Below are 12,476 nucleotides of genomic sequence, written 5' to 3'. Positions count from 1 at the left end.
TTGGAAAGAATCAACCATCATCAGCAGTATTCACTTAATCAAACAATGGCACGCATACACTCACAGCCATTTTCCAAGTAAACTTACAAAACCACACACTCAGTTCCTCTTACCTGAGGTTACACTATAATGACTTTCCAGGACAGGCTGCCACTACCTCAACAAGCACTTGTGTGTAGTTAAAACACGGACTTGTTCTACTCATTCCACCTTTCGCCAGCAGGCTTCCTTGTGAAGGATCCAGCAAGTTCTTATTCTGCACTGGCCCTGGCAAGTCTCCGTGTGGCAACAGGGCAATCTCTGCAGGAGAAGAGAATCCATGAAGATGGGTTAGGGATGCAGCAGGGTGTGTCCTGTCTCACCCAGCACATCATCTGGAACCTCCACATCAAGGTAAAGGGACTAACTGAGGTGACAGCAGGTAGACAGTTCCAGAGCTAAACGGGCCCTCGTGATGTAGTCTCTGTCTGATCTTCATCTGCAAAGTTGTGGTTTAACAACACACCCCACTTTGCTTGTGACAGGTAAGGTTCTCCTTGCATTTTATTTGTTGTCCTAGTCGGATGTGGGTATTGATTCACTCTCTAAGAGTGCCTTGCCACCATCCAGATATCGATTTCTGAGTGTCCATATTCCAGCCCTCTTTCAAGGACTGTCCCAGGAATTCCTCCCCCAGCAAGCATTTCCTCATAGGTTTCTCTTGAAAAATCGGCTCCACTTCTATGAATTCCTGTGGCATTCTGCTTGTACCTGCCTCATGTCCGTTCCCCTCTCCCCTTTTTTTTTTAATTTATTTGACAGAGTTAGTGAGAGAGAGACAGAGAGAAAGGTCTTCCTTCCGTTGGCTCACCCCCTAAATGGCCACCACAGCCGGAGCTACGCCAACCCGAGGCCAGGAGCCTCCGCCTGGTTCCCCATGCGGATGCAGGACCCAAGCACTTGGGCCATCCTCCACTGCCTTCCCGGGCCACAGCAGAGAGCCGGACTGGAAGAGGAGCAACTGGTGCAGAATCCGGCGCCCCGACGGGGACTAGAACCTGGGGTGCCGGCGCCGCAAGCAGAGAATTAACCAAGTGAGCCACGGCGCCAGCCCCCAGTTTCCCCTTCTATCTTGCGTTAAGGTTATCTTCTTACACATGCTAGATCTCTGCCACATTTAGGGGCCAGCGGGCTCAAGACAGACACTATTCTATGTATGCTTTTGCTGTTTTTCAAGATTGCAGTTAGGGCCAAGTTTCTCTAACGTCATCAGCTGCCGCTGGTAATATATTCACTGATAATGTATTTAATCAGAATGCTTGCTTGAGAATGTTCGCTGAACCCAAGAAAGTGTGACTCTAAGACAACTCTCTCCACACAACTCTCCCTGTATTCAATCTGAGGGTCAACAGCTACCACTCCATTTTTATGTATGAATGGCACCCAAGATGTCAAAAGCGTTCACAGAGAGTTATTTTAAACCAGAAAGTTCTTAAACTTTCTAATTATGGGACCTCCTTTAAACTTTTTGGCCTCAATTTCCCCATTCAAAAAAAGATAACAACACTGCCTACCTTACTGTGCTGTAAGCACATGTACAACAAGGCCCGACACTAGGTCTGGGAACACAGAACTTGCTCAGTCTCCATACTACTCCAAGACTTCAGACTCAAGATCTGCTACCAAGTCCTCTTTTAAGATCTGTAACTTGGGACCAGCACTGCGATGTTGTGGGTAAAGCTGCAGCCTACGGCGTGCCGGCATCCCATATGGTTAAATCGCTGCCTGCAACTCTAGTATCCCATATGGGCACTTGTTCAAGTCCCGGCTGCTCCACTTCCAATCCAGCTTCCTGCTAAGGCAGCAGAAGATGGCTCAAGTCTTTGGGGCCCCTGCACCCACGAAAGAGACCCAGAAGAGGTTCCTGTCTCCTGGCTTCAGACCAGCCCTGTCCCAGCTGCTGCAGTCATTTGGGAAGTGAACCAGCAGATGGAAGACCCCTCTCTTTCTGTCTGTCCCTCTCTGTCTCTGTAATTCTGCCTTTCAAATAAATGACTAAATCTTTAAAAAAAAATCTATCACTCAAAAATTTAAGGATCTCTTGGTTTTATTTCATGATCAAAGAAAATTTAATATTAAAATCTAAAACTAGACTTCAAGATTAAAATCCTTCAACAAATATTCCATTTAGCTATTAGATTCAGACTTAGTTCTTTTTAAAGGATCTATTTATTTGTTTGAAAGGCACGAGTTATAGAGAGAGAGGGAAAGAAAGAGATCTTTCATCTGCTGGTTCACTCCCCAAATGGCCACATGACCAAGGGCTGCGTCAAGCTGATTCCAGGAGTTTCATCTGGGTCTTCCATGTGGGTACAAAGGCGCAAGGACTTGGGCCATCTTCTGCTGCTTTTCTCAGGTGGATTAGCAGGGAGCTGTAATCAAAGTGGAGCAGCAGGGACTTGAACCACTGCCCAAATGGGATACCAGGGTTGTAGGCAGTGAATTAACCAGCTCCGTCACAGTGCCGGCTGCCAGACTTAATTTGCAAATGCACATTCTACATGCATTAAATTTACCTATAATTTTCTATTCTGCAGTGAGAGTCCTTTGAATCACAGTTACAGGGATGAATAATTCTTGGCAAACAGGTCTAAAGACAATTAATGCACTAAACCACTTTCCTTCTGGATTTCTTCAATTGAATTTTGACCAACATCTTAATTAGTCACAATGGAAAATGGATAGATAATTTGCTATATTTCACAATTTCAATCATTCACTAGAATGGACCAGAACATCATAGTAAATTAGGCAGTCATTGAGTGAAATTCAGTTGCATGACAACTTCCATTAGTGACTACCCCACTCTAGTGATAGAGAAGAATCAATGGAGGGGCTGGCAAATTGAAATTGGTGTACACTATATCCTCAATGCCAGGGGAAAGTAAGAATTTCTGAAAATACTGAAATGAAGTCAAACTAGCACACATCAGTCAAAAAAAAGAAAAAAGAAAAAAAAAAAAGCACTATGTTTTAACAATGCAAGATTTTCCCAGGAGGGAAGCGCTTCAGAACAAAGTGTGAACTCCCACTAGCAATCAGGGAGACGTAAACCACACAAAACATTCACTATGTGGCTATTCACAAAAATATGAGTACCTCAAATATTACACAGAGCAAAAGAAGCCAGATGAAAGATGATACACTATTTCTTTTTTATAAAGTACAAAATCAAACAAAACAAATCTGTGGTGACCTATGTCACAACAGTGCGTACCTCTGGCAGTAGGGGGCTCAGGGGAAGGGGGTAAAATGGGAGAGGACAAGAAGAGTTTCTAGAATGTTGTAATGTTCTAATTTTGATGATTACATACATGTGTTAAGCATGGGAAAATTTTATCAAAAGTAAAAAGATCTACTGCTCTTCTATACATGCTACCTTTTTAATTTGCAAGAAAAAAAGTTAAAGTATTTCTTATATATAATTTAAAAAATACATAGGGGTGGGTGTTTGGCACAGCAGTTAAGATACCACTTCAGCCACTTGGCATCACATATCAAAGTGACTGGTGTGGGTCCTAGCTCCACTCCAGACTGCCAACCTTGGCTCAAATTGTTGAGTCCCTGCACACAAATCAGAGTTTTGGAGTAAGTTCTTAGCTCCTGGCTTCGGCGTGGTCTAGGCTGCTGCAGTCATCTGGAGAGTGAACCAGTGCAACGAAGTTCTCTTTGCCTTTCAAGTAAATAAAATGTCTTCTTATTGAATCAGAGAACAAAGTAAATCTGTGGGACAGAATTTTCTCAATTTTTTGAAGATTTATTTATTTATTTGAAAAGTAGTTACGGGGGGAGGGGGCAGAGGCAGAGAGAGAGAGTGAAAAAAAAGAGAGAGAATCTTCCATTTGCTGGTTCAATCCCCAAATGGTTACAATGGCTGAGGCAGGGCCAGTTCAAAGCCAGGAGCCAGGAGCTTCATCCAGGTCTCCCATATGAGACATCTTCCACTGCTTTCCCAGGCACATTACCGAGAAGCTGGATCAGAAGTAGAGCAGCCAGGACTGGAACCAATGCCCATATGAGATGCTAGCACTGCAGGCAATGGCTTTACCAGTTATACCACAGCACAAGCCCTGAATTTTCTCAATTTTAAGATACATTTAAGGGGCAGGTACTGTAGCATCAAGGATAAAGCTGCTGCCTGCAGCACCAGCATCCCATATGGGCGCCAGTTCAAGTCCCAGCAGCTCCACTTCCAATCCAACTCTCTGAGAAAGCAGAAGATGGCCCAAGTCCTTGGGCCCTTGCACCCACGTGACAGACCTGGAAGAAGCTCCTGGCTCCTGGCTTCAGATTGATGCAGCTCCAACCATTGCAGCCATCTGGGGAGTGAACCAGCTAATGGAAGCTCGCTTGCTCGCTCTCTCTCTCTCTCTCTGCCCCTCCCTGCCTTTCTCTAACTCTGCTTTTCAAATAAAATAAACTTTTTTAAAAAGATACATTTAAAATTATTTATTTTCATATCAAATAATAGCAGACAAGGACTCTATACACCAGTTCATTCCAAAATGCCTACAACAGCCAAGGCTGGGTCAAGCTGGAACCAGGAGTTAAGAACTCAATCGTGGTCTCTCTTGTGGGTGGCAGAGACCCAAGTACTTGAGGCAACACTGCTGTCTCCAGTGCACATTAGGAGGAAGCTGTATTGAAAGTGGAGGAGCCAGGACACAAACGCAGCCCCTAGAATACAGGACGTGGGCATCCGAAGCAATGACTTAACTGCTGCACCAAATGCCCTTCCCCAAGATTTTTCTACCATGTATTTTCCTTCAACCTTCTGGCACCTGTCACCTGTATCAGCAAAGCACACACAGCAGAACAAACAGCAGCAGCAAGAAACGACCCACACATACACACACCAAAAAAATATGCTTAGCCAATGCATTTCCTCCAGTCCACCTCCACACCTGAAACAGCAGTTCTGATCTTGTATCACAGATATATAGATATAATCTATGATCATGTCTGCTAGTAAAATAATTTTTAGTACCTAAGAGAATTAAATACAAAGATACTTAAAAGTTTGTGGAAAATGAAACTAAAAGATAAGATTATTTTGGTACAAGATTTTTTGAAATGCATGCACAGTTTTTCCTAACACATATTTTCCATGAACTTTTGATGGCCCCTCCATAGATAAGTTCATAGGTTTCTGTTAAAATCATCATGATTTCAATGTGCTCTGTTATCTGAACAAAAGTAAGTACCTAGAGACTTGCCTATCCCCAGCAGGGTAGCCTGTGACTAACACTCAGTCCTGGGGACCTCAAAAGAGCAAAGGTGCATTCAGCTCTCAACAGAGCTCAGGAGTCAGGTAATCACCAGGTGCCATTCTGCCCATAATCTCAATTCCCCTGAGAACTAATGTCATTTCATTTGTTGAGGGAAAAAGAAAAGCCCACTCCTGTTTACTGCCTCGGGCAATCAAATGCATCAGCATGGAGAACTGAAGCCAGAAGTATAATGTGCCTTCCCTGATGCCTTCCTGTCTGATTAGGTCATCTGTAACGGCTTCAGCGAGCCAGAGAGCTACCTAGGAGCAGACAGACATCCCTTTGGCTTCAACAACCAAGAAGGTCACTCATCCTCAGGCTTGCACTAACCAGAACTATTCCTACTGTGGAAAAGAGGGCTGACTCTCAGCGCAAGCATCCTCTGATGGTGAGGGCACTCTGCCCAGAGCACACAGCTACATTTCCACTAGCGACACGTTTTCTTCTTTGTGACTGGAGCTGAAACACAGGCTATTAGAAAGAGCTACCTGGGAGGGGAGGGGAGGGGAGGGGAGGGGAGGGGAGGGGAGGGGAGGGGAGGGGAATAAATGGATAAGCACTGAGAGAGGAGGACAGTACCAGCAACTCGACCGCTGAGGCCTGCTGGATGAGCTCCTTGGCCTCCCTCACCTAAGCCACCTCCCTCCTTATAGGGCTGTTCTGGAAGCCACAAGAGAACGCACAGCTAACATCATACACTGTCTCCACAAACCCTGGAGCACAGTAAACTTTCATAGTGAACCTTGCGTCAAATAGCCATGAACATTCAAAGAGTATTGTGTCTGGCACTATAACAGGAACAATAAACAGTCATGTGATTTTTGTTAAAATCCCAAAGAAGCTGAATAAAAAGTAAAACCTAAAGAAATAAATAAAAAATAAAATCTAGTGACAGCATATCCCACACCTGGAGTCTTGTATCAGCAGAATAGGGCAAGTGTTTGTCACGGTTTTCCTAAAAGCAACTCCGAAGTGTGGTGAAAACCCCACAAACATCATAGCACCGCAGGCTAGCTTGGGGCACCATGGGAAATACAGCAGAACAGATCTAAAATGCCTTTCATTTAGGTCATGAACATTTGAATGAAGTGATTCTCAAGCTTTATTCTGTTTATGGCCTAGGATCTATCCTTTCACTACAATACCAATACAAAGGTCAAGAGAAGGTGAGGTTTCTGATCCAGGCTTCTGCAACTTCAGACACTCACAGACAAGTGCCTCTGGCACTGCCTTAATCTGTGCTCAGTGTTGTCAGGTCCCAGCACACAGCTACCGCCCTGTGTGGTTATCTGAGCAGAGGCTACCACTTCACTAACTGTCCATACTTTTTTTTTTTTTTTTTTTTCAAATTTATTTTGACAGGCAGAGTTAGACAGTGAGAGAGAGAGACAGAGAGAAAGGTCTTCCTTTTCCATTGGTTCACTCCCCAATGGCCGCTGCAGCTGGCCCACTGCGCTGATCTGAAGCCAGGAGTCAGGTGCTTCCTCCTGGTCTCCCATGCGGGTGCAGGGCCCAAGCACTTGGGCCATCCTCCACTGCCTTCCCAGGCCATAGCAGAGAGCTGGACTGGAAGGGGAGCAACCGGGACAGAATCCGGCGCCCCGACCGGGACTAGAACCCGGGGTGCCAGTGCCACAGGCGGAGGATTAGCCTATTGGGCAGCGGCGCTGGCCCCTAACTGTCCATACTGTCAAACACAATTTACTATGAGGAGAAGGAAAAGGCAATAGTTAGTCCTCAACGTCTCAAAGGAGTATCTGAAGAAGCAACAAACAAACACATTCAAACATTTCTAGATAATTACCCTAAGAAAATCATCATTCACATAATAACGCAGACACACACAAAAAATCCAATGAAGCTCAATGTATGATAGGATACAGCATTACAGAGCCACTGGAAATGGTATTTTTAAAGATTATTTAAATGCAATGGAAAATATTCATACACTTATGCTAAACATAAAAAGAATATAAAATGTAAATATGATTATAATATTTTTAGAAAACCACATGCATAGAAAAGAGAAATATAATAAAATGTTAATAATCAGAAACACTGTATTTTCTTCAAAAGCTTATTTAATTGGTAAAAAGGAACCTTTTAAAGTGAAAAAAGGCATGGAAAACAATCAAGTTATCTAAAATCTTCATTACTTACTTTGGAACAATGGCTACAACAACCAGAAGAGTACGCCAAGAAAAGATAAAAGATTACCGTGTTTAATATATGGAATACATATTGATCAACAACTACTGTCCCTAAAGGGAAAAAGCTAGCTTTTGGAAGAACAGAGTTGCTCCTTTTTCCCCTTCTCTCCCTTATTCGGATACCAGAAGCCAAATGCTCCTACTCAGATTTTCAGTTTACCAAATCAATTTTCTTACTAACCTTGAAGTAAAAACTGTCAATTAAGTAATGAGAGTGAATGCTGTTTTCCATTAATGATTTCACATGAACAAGTTTTCTCACCCCCAAATAAAATATATACTAATTTGAAAGTTCACAAATATTTTATTTTACACCTGGCTTAGCCTTCTAGCCAAGGTACTCTATCCTGAGATGAAGGTTTTCCCCCCATGTTTCAGAACTGTCTCTTGTAGGCACAGAAGAAGTCCCTTTTACTACCAGGTTTCAGTGCCAAGGGCCACATCAACTTGGTTATGAGGATACTTCAACAGTCATGCAGGGAGGGCACCTGGCAGAGTAGTTAAGACACTACTTGCGAGGTACACAGACCATATTTAATTACCTGACTTTCGGTCCTGGCTCCACTGCTGATTTCTGCTTCCTGCTGATATGCACCCTAAGAGGCAGTACCTAACAGTTCCAAGTACTTGAGTTCCTGCCTCCTACTTGGACTGAGATCCAGGCTCCTGGCTTTGGCCTAGCCCAGCCTATTTTTGTTGTAGGTGTTTGGGGAGTGAACTAGCAAATGGAAAATCTCTGCCTTTCAAGTAAATGAAAATATAAATAATAAGTTTTTCAAGTTTGTGGAAACTGAATTAAAATGTTTGTTTTGATGCAAAAAATGAAAGCCATGCATAAGTTTTTCATGATACATATTTTCCAGTAACATTCTGAAGACTCTTCATGTGCATGTGTATGTACCTACACAAGAAATCTTCAGAAAGTTCATGAAAATGTGTATACGAAAAACCAATGCATGAATTCCAAAATTCCAGAGTCACTGACCAAGAGAGTCTGGGAATTTTCTACTACTTTCTTCTCAAGTTTCTTTGAATTCAAAACACTGTCCTGGAACCCCAAGGAAAGTATTAAATGGCATACTTTTCTTTTTCTAGAATGAATGCTAATTTGAGAATTTTATACTGGTCCCATTGAAGTACAAGAAATAGTTCTTTGTGTCCACAGAGAGCTAAGAAGGGCTGCTGTCCCACACTGTTTGTAATGGCTCCGGGCACCTATGGGGTACCAAAGGGTATTACTTCAGGAACATGAATTTTGTGACTCTGCCCTTAATGTATCTGGCTAAGTATAGGCAAAACTAAATTCCGGGGTTCAAAGTATCTGAATATTAAAACCTGGAACATTATAACATCACTGTCATCTAAGCTTCACAATGTCTTGTTCTACAGTGTTTGAAGGACAACAGGATTGTCTGGACAGAAACTGGTAAAGGAAGAAAAACATATCCACGAATGCCTCTATTTTACATGGTATTTCTTTTCTTTCTTTCTTCTTTTTTTTTTTTTTTGTCCTTACTGACTTACTTTCTTCCTAAGGAAGGAGTTGCTACACTTAGTGCTACAGATATATACATATTCAATACTTCTGTGGTTCAGTAAAAGTCTAAATTCTACGTGGTAGAAATTATACTGCTTAATCTGCTTAGCATAAACAAGCTGGTTATCGTCAAGAAAAAAAGTTCAGTTATGACAGAAGGAGCCAGAGAGACTCTTGCATGCACACTTGGTTTTCTAAAGGACTTACTACGTTAAGTCTCTCAAGTGCATTAAAAATTGGCAACCTCCTCTACTTCAAACTGGAAGTGGTTTCCATTTGAAAACCAATTTCATTTTATATTCATTCAGAAGTCCTCAAAAGGATTACAAAGAAATTCAAACAAGTATAAAAAGGTAAAATTCTCTATAAATGACTAAATTTGATAAATTTTCTTTTTTTAAAGATTTATTAATTTATTCGAAAGTCAGAACTACACAGAAAGAGGAGAGGCAGAGAGAGAGAGAGACATCTTCCATCTGATGGCTCATTCCCCAGATGGCTGCAATGGCTGGAGCTGTGCCAATCCAAATCCAGGAGCCAGGAGCTTCTTCCAGGTCTCCCACTTGGGTGCAGGGGCCCAAGGACTTGGACCATCCTCCACTGCTTTCCCAGGCCATAGCAGAGAGCTGGATGGGAAGTGGAGCAGCTGGGTTTGGGATGCCGACACTTCAGGCCAGGGTGTTAACCCACTGTGCCACTGTGTCACAGCACCGGCCCTGAAAATTTTCAAAATGTATGCATTGATTAGCCTAAAAAATCACTTTCTCATAAGAAAAGGCAAACGATATCTAGAATACCACAGAATATCTTCTGTATAATGTACTGAATAATCACCTACACATCAGACTCTGCAGAATTAAAAAATTGAACTGGGAAAGGCTAAATATTTTCAGACACAGAATAGCACTGTGAAATGCCTTATACTACAGTACGAAAACCAAATGTCAGGGCCAGTGCTGTGGCATAGTGGGTAAAGCCGCCGTCTGCAGTGCCAGCATCCCATATGGGTGCCGGTTCGAGTCCTGCTGCTCCATTTCTGATTCAGCTCTCTGCTATGGCCTGGGAAAGCAGTAGAAGATGACCCAAGTCCTTGGGCCCCTGCACCCGCGTGGGAGACCCGGAAGAAGCTCCTGGCTTCCAATCAGCGCAGCTCTGACTGTTGCAGCCATATGGGGAGTGAACCAGTGGATGGAAGACCTCTCTCTCTCTGTCTCTACCTCTCTCTGTAACTCTGCCTGTCAAATAAATCAAATAAATCTTTTTAAAAATAAATAAATAAATAAATCTCAGGACTCTGAACTCAATCACCATGAACACAAAATTCATCTTCCTACCCTCTACTGTCCCTGGCTCCAACATGAGTGATGTCTACTGCAATAACCACCTCCAAGTACAACATGCCTGTAGTACGCTACATTCTCATCAGGAGATGTGGGGGGGGTCACAGAGACACAGATGCTACTGGGGTGACCAAACCTTCAGATAATCATCTTTTCCTCATATGTTCCTATTGTGGTATCAGGAATTAAAAAAAAAGCTTAGTATTTATACAAAATTCCTCCATTTAGTTCAACTCTCTCTTTATTCAATGTTAACATTTTTTCTATAAGTAATCATAAGAATTAGAAAAATAAACTTGAAATTGCCAGAGGGGAGGAGAAAAATCTCATTACTCTGCCTCATTTTGGTGAAGCTTCTTGCACTTCCATCTACACTCTGGGCTCTGAGTCAAGTAAATGAAATCTTGGCTTGAAAGCAGATGTGTTAATTTAGGACAGTGACCCTTCCTGAAGCAAAAGGGAGAGAATGTCAATACTACATGTTCTGAATTTTTTAAAGTAGCCACAAGATTTCACATTGTTATCTATTTCTGTTCTGTTTGGTTGAAAAGAATTTCCAAGCATTATTAACATTTTAAAATATCAAAAAAGCATTTTAAAAACCTTTACCAAGGGGCCGGCACTATGGTGTAGTGGGTAAAGCTGCCGCCTGCAGTGCCAGCATCCTAAGTGGGCACCAGTTCGGGTCCCGGCTGCTCCATTTCCAATCCAGCTCTCTGCTAATGTGCCTGGGAATGCAGTAGAGGATGACCCAAGTCCTTGGGCCCCTGTACCCACGTGGGAGACCCGGAGGAGGCTCCTGGCTCCTGGTTTCGGATCCGCGCATCTCTGGCCATTGCGGCCAATTGCGGAGTGAACCACCAGATGGAAGACCTTTCATTCTCTGCCTCTTCTTCTCTCTATGTAACTCTCACTTTCAAATAAATAAATAAATCTTCTAAAAAAAACCTTAACCACAATGGGGTCAGCGCTGTGGCATAGCCCAGGCATCACATATGAGCACCGGTTCGAGTCCTGGCTGTTCTACCTCCAGTCCAGCTCCCTGCTAATGTGCCTGGGAAAGCAGTGAAGGATGGCCCAAGTGCTTGGGCCCCTACATCCACATAGAAGACCAGGAAGAAGCTCCTAGCTCCTGACTTTGGATTGGCCCAACTCCGGCCACTGCAGCCTTCTGGGGAGTGAACCAGCAGATGGAAGACCTCTCTCTCTCTCTCTCTCTCCCTCCCTCCCTCCCTCCCTCCCTCCCACTTCTACTCCTACTCTCTGTCTCTCCCTCTCTGTAATCTGCCTTTCAAATAAATACATCTTAAAAAAAAAAAAAAAACATTATCCATCAGTCCAAACTGGTTTTGAACAAATTTTCTCCTTATAATAATAATGGAAAAGTTTTTACTGAGAAGTATGAAAGTTTAATCCTCTCCAAATAGCAATATGATAGCTATATTTTTATAAATAATCTCCATGACTAAAGGTTCAACCAGGACCTGTTGAGATCTTCTTGGCAATAATGCATGGATAGCAGCAACTGGGAAGTCTGGCCAGAGCTGGCTCCATTGTTGAATGATGGAAGCTAGCCTGGGGAAGGCTACACAGTGGCCCCACTCTACTTTCACCAGCTTTAAGACCCACTGGAACAGTCTTATGCAAGACTTTGGATCTGAAATAGGCCATAAATAACCTTTATCTATGGCAGTCTTAGTGGCTTCATTTATAAAGTAAATGGCAGAAATTCCCCCATACAAAAATATTTATGACAATACCATGCTTCCAGTCATTTTGTGACCATGAACTCATTAAGCTTAACAAATTCTGAAAATTGACACAATCAGAATTAAACTCGGTAAAAAAACAACTAGGTTTAATTTTTCCTAAATAGTGAAATTTAAGTCGAATCTTAATTTTCCTTAACCATATCTTTTAAAGAATTTACAATTTCAGTTTCAAGAAAGATGGAGCTAAAGGCAAAATTTAAGTTCAGCATGAAAAAACATATCCTATCACCTGCCTCAAAACCATCAATAGTTTGTCAATTCCTACATTGACGAAGCACTCCAAAGCCCAATTTTTCAAATTCAGTTTC

General features: G+C 42.6%; 2 protein-coding genes across 23 annotated transcripts in view; one reads left to right on the top strand and one right to left on the bottom strand.

Moving 5' to 3' along the window:
* LOC108175891 (serine/threonine-protein kinase MARK2) overlaps positions 1-12,476 on the top strand; it is a 657,969-nt gene that overhangs the window by 349,303 nt on the left and 296,190 nt on the right. The window lies entirely within an intron of this gene.
* SIPA1L1 (signal induced proliferation associated 1 like 1) overlaps positions 1-12,476 on the bottom strand; it is a 429,087-nt gene that overhangs the window by 267,622 nt on the left and 148,989 nt on the right. For 14 of the 17 annotated variants that reach the window (XM_051826282.2, XM_051826275.2, XM_051826274.2 and 11 more), the window contains one exon: positions 114-300. The exons of the other annotated variants lie outside the window; for them this stretch is intronic. The gene's annotated coding sequence lies outside the window, so the exon portion shown is untranslated. The remainder of the gene's footprint in view (positions 1-113; positions 301-12,476) is intronic. 17 annotated transcript variants of the gene reach the window in all.

The sequence above is a fragment of the Oryctolagus cuniculus genome, chromosome 20 (genome assembly GCF_964237555.1).
Source record: "Oryctolagus cuniculus chromosome 20, mOryCun1.1, whole genome shotgun sequence".
Classification (NCBI taxonomy): Eukaryota; Metazoa; Chordata; class Mammalia; order Lagomorpha; family Leporidae; genus Oryctolagus; species Oryctolagus cuniculus.
The sequence above is the reverse complement of the archived record's forward strand: the minus strand, read 5'-3'. Positions and strand labels throughout refer to the sequence as shown.